This window comes from Otolemur garnettii, unplaced genomic scaffold (genome assembly GCF_000181295.1).
Source record: "Otolemur garnettii isolate 467f Iridium unplaced genomic scaffold, OtoGar3 scaffold00078, whole genome shotgun sequence".
NCBI classification, from domain to species: Eukaryota; Metazoa; Chordata; class Mammalia; order Primates; family Galagidae; genus Otolemur; species Otolemur garnettii.
In genome coordinates this window covers 4,574,009-4,583,299 of record NW_003852473.1, presented here as the reverse complement: position 1 = coordinate 4,583,299, position 9,291 = coordinate 4,574,009, and positions in this window count along the sequence as shown.

Here is a 9,291-nt window from a genome sequence, read left to right as displayed (position 1 = left end):
TAATGTCACAAAACCTCTCCATACTCTGAGACAGTTCCCCTAGGCATTTGACAGATGCTCACAGTCGCGGCTGTGCTGTGCCACCTGCAGCCCCTCCCTGCTGTGTAGTGCTGGAAGGTGATGTAAGAACCTGGCCTTTCATGACCATTTCCAGCAGCCAGCCCCAAGTAGAACAGAAGCCCCTAAGCAAAGATAGCTATGCTTTACAGGTTTCTTGTGAGTGTCTTCTTGAATTCCTTTTCCCAAAGTTTTACTCTTTATGTTTGTTAATCTTCACACATTAGATGGATTCTATAAAAGAGCAAGAAGTTGCATTTTAGTGTGGTAGCTACACATATATTGATATATTTGGATTTATTACCACCACTTTATTCACACCGCCTCTTCCTTAAGATTTTTCTGTTTACTTTCCCCCAGTTTATCTTATTTCATGCTAATGCAAATTACATTATTTCTAATTCTATTTTTATCCTCTTCTTCATTGGAAGAACAATTCTCCATGTGTGTGTGTGCATGGCGGGGTGGGTCACCCTTGAAATTTTAACATGCCTAATGTAAAGATTAATATAATCAAATTCTTTACCCTCCTTATAACAATTGAAAGATCCTAAAATATTTTAACCTCTCTTAGACTACATACTATTATTATCTTACTTTTCAATTGTGTCATTTCTAAAATATCTATAATTAGATATCATTCATAGTTTTACTTTTTCTATATAGTCAACCTTCTATTACATCATAAGTTCCCTCTCTTTACTCACCATTTCTTTCTTTCTTTTTTCCTTTGGTACTGGGGGAAGGCTTTAGAAGAAGTTTCAAAGATGCATCAACCATACTCACAAGTCAGCTCCCTACGTAATTATATTTAAAATTGGGGAGGAACATTTTTAGAAAATATTCATAGTGTAATTCTGGCTCAAGGACATGCAAGTATTTTTATTTATTAGATTTTGATCTTCAATTGAGCCAAATTCAAACAAACAATATTTCTTTATCTCATCCTTTTGCAAGTGCTGAGCGAGTCTCTTCCCTGCACACACCTGGGACTTAGTCACTGTCTGGGCCCTGCCTAGCTGCTGGATCCTTCCAGAGCAGGCTAAGGCCCTAATGTGTCCTACTTTCTTCCTTGCCTTTCAGAAATATCTTGTCACAAGAGCTGCCATTCATTAATTAATATTTTATACATTCCCTCTGAAAGTTTGTATGTTTTATGGACAGAGGGTTTGTGGAGTTTTAATCACCACCCTGCAAAATCTGTGAAATACACACATATCCCCTTTCATTACATTTTGCTTTATTTCACTTCCTAGATACTGTGTTTTTTATTAAACTAAAAATTTATGCTCTTCTCGTGCCAAGGAAGTCTATCAACACTATTTTTTCAAAAGCATGTGCTCAGTTCATGTTATATTATGCCACACTTTGGTAATTCTCATAATATTACAAACATTTCCATTATTATTGTGTCTTTTATGGTGACTTGTTGTCAGCAATCTTTAATATTACTATTTTAATTATGTTGTGTTGGACTGAACTATACCCATACAAAATGGTGAAATTAATCGATAAATGCTGTGCACGTTCTCACTGCTCATTAACTGGTTGGTCCTCTGTTTCCATTTCTCCCCTCAGTTTTCCTTATTCCCTGAGACATGGCAATGTTAAAATTAGGCTGCTTAATAACTGTACCGTGGCCTCTAAGTATTCAAGTGAAAGGAAGAGCTTCATATCTCTAATTTCAAATAAAAGCTAGAAATTATTAAACTGAGTGAGAAAGGCATTTCAGAAGCCAAGATAGGCCAAAGCAAGGCCTCTTGTATAAGTTAGTCAGACCATGAATGCAAAAGAAAAGTTCTGGAGGGAAATTGAAAGTGCTACTCCAGTGAACACATGAATGATAAGAAATCTGAAACAGGCTTGTTGCTGATAAGGGGAAAGTCTTAGTAATCTAGACAGAAGACCAAAGCAGCCATTAACACATCCTTAGGCCAAAACTTAATCCTTAGAAGGACACTAACTCTCAGTCCTGTGAAAGCTGAGAGAGATGATGAAGCTCTAGGAGAAAAATTTGAAGCCAGCAGAGGATGGTCCATGAGTTTAAGGAGAGACTCCATCTCCATAACCTAAAAGTGGAAGATGAATCTAATGTGGAAGCTACAGGAAGTTATCCAGAAAATCTAGCTAAGATCATTGACGATGTGGTTACATTAAACAACACATTTTTTAATGCAGACAAACCAGCCTTTCATTGGAAAAATGTTGCCATCCAGATCCGTCATAGCTAAAGAAGAAATCAATGCCGTGTGTGAAAGTTGGTTATTTTAATTTGGAGCTGCTTCTCATTTACTATTCCCAAAAGCCATTCTTCAATTTTCCTTGTGATTAAAGATTGTCTAGATTTGAGAAGAAAACTTTTTTTAAATTATTATTATTATTTTTAATTTTTTTGCAGTATTTGGCTGGGGCTGGGTTTGAACCTGCCACTTCCACCATATGGGGCTTGTGCCCTAGTCCATTGGGCCACAGGCACCGCCCAAAAAGGAAACTTTTAATGGGAAAAACTTTTCAAACATTGAGTGGTTATGCTAAAAGGGATATTCTACCTTCTCTATTAACTTCAACAGGGGGGAAATGCGGACGGAATCCCCTAACATCCTGTTTGCATACAAGAGTGGAGAAAATAATGCCTGTTCCCATGGAAAATCCTGAGAAGCTTGAAGGACTTCCTGTAACCTCACAGCAGAGCAAAGTTAAAGGAGAGATAGGTGCTCAGGTGCCAAAAGCCTTAGCAAGCCATAAAGGCATCTTTGAAGCCAAGTCTAATGTTTCCTGCCCTTGACAAGGTCATAAAATACAGTTGAGAGAGACAAGGACTCAGAAAGAGCCTGTCTTTAGCAGCAGAAGGCTCTCTTGACCACATAGTCAGAGACCGAGGGAGGATGGATGCCTCAGAGGACACCACTGTGGACGGAGGACAGTGGAGGGGCCCAGACTGACAATGTGTTAGCTGATGCCAACATGGAACAACCGTGTACAACATGCCTATGTTTAACTCACGTGGAACATGATACTATTTAACACATCTCTGACTACCCTGGGGATGGACCTACACTTCACTACCATTGCTGCCTGGATAAATCAATCCTGCGGAGAGAGCAAGGATGCCATAGCGTGGAACGCTGCATAGACTGAGTTTACAATTGTAAACCCCCGCTTACCTAGAGTTCACTGAGTTGTTTGCAACCATCGCTTGAAATGTCAAGAATTTCTACAGAATTAAAGAAAAATAATTACTTGTATAACTGAGTCTATGCTCAGAAAGCCCAACTCTGCAACATGGATTTGGTAGTACAGAGCCACGCTGGTATGTCAACTCCGTTAACTATTAGGAGCACTCAGCATTCTTGTGTCATTCAGGGCTCTACTCAGTTGCAAACTTCTCAGAGAGTCTCTACTTTATAGTTTCCTGTCCCTATGGACCACAATCACTCCTAGTACTTATTTTTTTCCCTCCATATCACTTACTACAACCTTATGCTACAGATTTATTTGCTTATATATTGTCAGTATATATATTTCCTGTACAGAAATAAACTCCAGGAGGATATGGACTTGGTGTTATTCATTGTGGTCTTCCTAGAGCTTAGAAAACAACAGACAGGGCCTCCAATAAATATATGGAGAACTAATATATATGTGTGTATATATGTGTGCGTGTATCATAATAGATACTACATACTGTGTATTCAGGTAGCATATATGCATATAATGCATAGCTATTAAAATAGATACTACGGAGTGTGTCAAAATATGTATAGACATTCTGAGAAAAGACTATACTGAATTTGTAATACTCCAGTCACATTTGACTTCTCCAATTACAAGAGGTGCTCAACATGGCTTGTATTCACCTTTTATTATGGGTATATATTGAGTATTACAATTTTAATACAGTTTTTTCCTTTCTTAAAATGTGGATACATTTTTTGGAAGCCTCTATATATATACTATGCATTTTGATAGTAGAGTATGTGTTAGGTACTATGTACATGTGATTTTTCTCTTCTCTTGTTTTCTCTTCCAATAATTCCTGAAAAAAGTATACATTATGTCTCAGAAATATCAATGTGAGAAATTTACTGAATTATGGCATTTGGTGGGAGAGGCAGACTTACAGTTTTGGCCTTAGAGGCATAGAATTGAAGAAAGGGCTTGAAGAGGTCACCTTAGAAATAATAATTTCCTGTTTTATAATTTACCCAATTTTAGCCCAGCGTACAAACTTATATAACAAAATGGATTCTTTTTTCTTCTTTTTAATTTTTTTAATATCGGAATATTTCAGGGTTTGCATTTTGGTTACATAATTTGTTTTGGTATATTTTAGTTCAAAGTTACAAGTGTGTCCTTCACCTAGAGTATGTTCATTGCACCAGTTAGGTGTGAATTTACCCTCCTTAATTTCCTTTGAGTTTTACTTTCACAAATGTGCATAAGTGTTAACCAACTACCATGTTTCCCTGAAAATAAGACACTGTCTTATATTTATTTTTTCTCAAGAAGACACACTAGGGCTTATTTTCAAGGGATTAAGACTTGAGACTTTACTTATACTTATTTTTATTAAGTATAATACAACAATCTACATTTATTCAAATTTAGTTAAATCATCTTCTTCTGGAACCTGAAAGGGGGAGCTGACCTTGTTGGTGGGGCTGGTGCCAGTGACGTGTGAACACCTTTCCCCTAGCTGTTCGGGTGCAATAGGATGCCTGTGACTGCAGTTACCACATGTGCATCTGCACAAGTGAAAACAGCTTGGAGAAAAGAACTGCAGCAGATAAAAGGTATTCCAGTCTTCCTTACTGCTCGGCCTCCAAATTCCCCCATCAGTAGGTCTTATTATCGGGGTAGGGCTTATATTTAACAAATGCGTAGAAATCCTCATAGGGCTTATTCTGGGAGTAGGTCTTATTTTCAAGGAAACACGGTACTCCCAATTTAGTACTGAGTACATATGATGGTTTTCCCATTGTTGCAATACTTTGCTCAAGCGAATGGTCTCTAATGTCACCCAGGTTGTTACAAAAGATACTAGATCACCATCTTTTTATGTCTGGATAGTATTCTATGGTGTACTTGAACTACAATTCATTAATCCATTCATGCATTGATTGGTACTTTCAGAGAGTGATTGTGAATTGTTCTGCTAAACATTCAAGTGCAAGTGTCTTTTTTTATAAAATGTCTTTTTCCCCCCTTTCGGCAAATACCTAGTAGTGAGATTGCTGGATCAAAAGGTAGGTCTACCATTAGTTCTCTAAAGTATCTATACTACTTTCCTTAGAGGTGGTATTAGTTTGTAGTCCCACCAGTAGTGAATGAGTATTTCTTTTTCTTTACATCCACACCAGCATCCGTTGCCCTGAGTCTTTTACATACATGCCATTCTCACTGCTGTTAGGACCTATCTCATTTTTGTTCACATTTCCCTGTTGAGTAGAGATTCTGAACATTTCTTCATGTGTTTTTTAACCATTAATCTATCTTCACTTGAAAAATTCATTCTAAGCTATTTATCCTATAAAGGACTGACAACCAGAGTCTACAAAGAACTCTAGCAAATCAGAAACAAAAAAAATCAAACAACCCCATTAAAACATGGGCAAAAGTCATGGAGTAGTTTCTCTATTGGCCAACAGGTCATTTATTTATAGGATAGAAGAATAAAAGAAAACCTCAAATGTTTCCAGGTCCATTTAACCCTGAGTTTACTTTTAATATTACAGGAATGCATCTGAGTTGATAATGTCTACTTACAGCACTTAGGCATCACCGGTTTACACAAAGTCCACTTCTTTTAGAGAAACTATTTTTTTTTTTTTTTGCCTATCATCTGTCTAGCTACAGATCCATCTGTTCCATGTATCTCTGTTTCACACTCCCATTGCACACTCAACTTAGGCCATGGTCTCAAGTTAGACCATGATTTCAAATTGTTTAATAAATACAGCTTTGGACTTTGCCTTCCTAAAACATGTGCCTTGATATCTCAAATGGATTCTTTTTAAATTAACTTACACAATATTTTGTTATACATCTAACTCACCTCTTTTCATTCAGCTACATTTTGTAAAGATCAGGCATGTTGCTATGTTCATATATTTGATGTTACTACTCTTTGGAATGAACACATCCTGCCTAATCTACTTACTGTAAATAATTAATTACATGTTAAGAGTAAATCAGAAAATCACAGAAAGTTCTAATTACAGAGTGCATCTTCATGAAACAAAAGGCAGCATTTAGAAATTCTCAAGCAATTTTGTTTAACTTAAGTCCTTTTTTGGCTGAATTTGGTTTAAGATACTTTTCAATCAACTTAAATATCTAGTCTTCAATCTTAAGAAGGATGAATAATTTATTTTTTATATTGGCAAAAAAATCGTTACACTTGTGTTTATGTGTATACATACTTAAGACTCTTTTCAAAAGGACAAAGGGATCTGGAGACTTTCTCCTGCTGGGAAGGACAAAACACAAGATAGTGTACTCTGACACACAGTGCATTGCTTTGCCAATCTCCAAAATGTCACTTCATGGGCAGTCTGCTGGGCTCGGCTCAGAGCCATGGTGCCACGTCTGCTCATAAAAAAGAATAAAGGTTAATGAAGGCATTGGGTTATTTATTATCTTGAATAAAATAGCCTAGGCTTTATCCGGATGGCTTGTTCAAGGCATAAGGTCTTGCCTCTGATTTTCAACGTTGTATTATTCTTTTATTCAGGCTTTGAATTTTAATGTTTTTGCTAGGCTACAGTCTTAGCATGTTTATTAGATATGCAATTTTATTACAAAAATAAATGGAGATATCATAGATATTGAAATACAATGGCTGACATACACAAAAAATAAAAGAGTAAATCCTTCGGAACACTCACGTTGGAAGTCAGTAAGAGAAGATGTGTACATTAAGCACGTCTTTTGTTGTTCACAGACAATTTATTTAAAAAGAAATCCAAATATTTAATTGTAGCTTAATGATATAAGAAAATTGACCTTTTATAAAGAACATATCATACTCTAGTTATACACTTCAGTTTGGGGTTTAGCCACTACAATTTGATTTAAATGGAAACAAACAGTGCAGTAAAAACTAGTCTTTCTGTCAACTGACAAATTGTAACAAACCAGAAGTGTGTTGTTCTCCATAGCCGGGATCTCATCTTGAAGATTACAATCAGCTCAGAGTGGGTACACGTGCTATTTAGCTCTTCACTGATAATTCCAAATCTATCAAATGTGTCACATATACAAAGTTGTTTAGTTCTGTGCTCCAATCTAGAATTAGAATCTACATTTAAATTATACACTGAAACACTGTCTTTGCTGTGACAACGTCTGCAATGTATAATCATGTCTAACACCACAGATTTTTCTCTCACTTAAATTCTAAATGTGAGGCTTTCAAATGACCCCTAGCCATTTGTACATTCCCCACCCCACCCCAGTCTGCCATTTTAGAGTACACGAATACTTGTGAAATTTAACCTGTCATTTTTATTACTTTACCAATTTCTTATTTTTCTTAGATTCTGGATATATAAATCTCTGTTAATGTATGTGCTTGAAGTTTTCTTCTGGTTCCCACATCAACTTAAATTGTAAGGAGACTCAAGTCTATGGTACCATTTTTTCTTATCTAAAACAAGAATTATTTACTCATCCCCTAAAGGAATTCTACCTACTAAGATTACTCAAACTACTCGTCGAATGGATATTTTTTAAATGATTAATACATGTCAGTCTGTGATCTAACATTAAGGGTATAACCATAAACTATCTTTTAGTGATTTTGTTGTGAGCTGTATCCAGAAAATACTCAAGATTCTTAGATAACTAATTTACCAAAACTGCATAGACAATCTACAGAACATCATGTGTTAATCTATGAAGTAAAATTCTATGATAAAGATTGAGTTTTTTAATTAGGTAAGATACACTCAGTTTATGATTATTGGTGAAAAAAAGCAAAAAAGACAAAAGTCATTTTAGTGAGCTATAGGTAACATACATAAATGTTTTAGATGTACTAATATAATTTAATGAGTTTTAACAAATGTTACGATGACCACAATAGAGAACTAGAACTTTTCTATCACTACAATAATTAGAATGATTTTTAAAAATAATGACCATAAAAAATAGGTTTCCTTTTTCCAGGTTGCATAAGTTTACTTTTAAACTGATAATACTTAGTTTCTGCAAAAATCAGAGGCAAGCTTCTTAAATATTACTTATTGCAGCAAAGTAGGCTAGTACAAAATTTTTGGAGAAGACTTTGGAACTATGTCTCAAAAACTTTAAACTTTTATAGCTTTTATTCACTTTTAAGAAACCAGCATGCTTATATTTTAGTTATATAATTAGAGCAAAATCAAAAGCAACCATATCAACTGAGCAACTGTCTTACCTTCTCATACTATACTGCAATATAGCAATTATGGTTATAAAAGCATCTAATAACATGAAAAACATTCCATGTTATCATGTTCTAGTTATATGGATATATGTGCTACAAATAAAATAGATATAGTAGGATTTAATTATGCAAAATATAACCTAAGATTCTATGTAGCAAATTCTTATAATGATTGGTCTGTTTGAAAGGATTGTATTTATGGTATATGAAATATCACTGTTATTAAGGTCTATGACAGATCTTGTCTAGTTAGGGTTCAAAGAATGAATTCTTCTAATCTCCATTTAAATGATGTACGAAAAATATAATCGTGGCTTTTACACATCTAGTTTTGTGATCTTGGTCAACATACTTAATTCTGTCATGCTTTAGCTGCCACAATAAAAATGCTATTTAAAGAACACTAATAAAAGTAGTTGTGATAGTACTAGTACTAATAAGGGTAATATCTATCTCACAGGATTATTGTGGGCATAAAAAACTAAGTAAAATAACATAGTGTCTTGCATATTGTGAATACTCAATAAAAATTACCTACTTTTAAAAAAAAGGGTTGAAATAAGAGTTTTTCACAATATTATATTGTTTGGATTGACAATTTTGATTCACTGATAGTCTCCCAAGAAAAGACTATATTTATATGTGTGTGTGTATATATATAGAGTGTGTGTACATATATGTGTGTGTGTCTGTATATATATACTTAAACCTTGCTTAAACCTACAAAGACTTCAATAACATTCATTTGACACCAATCAGATAAAATCTAATTGACTTAGGACAGTTTTAATAGCTATATATAATGT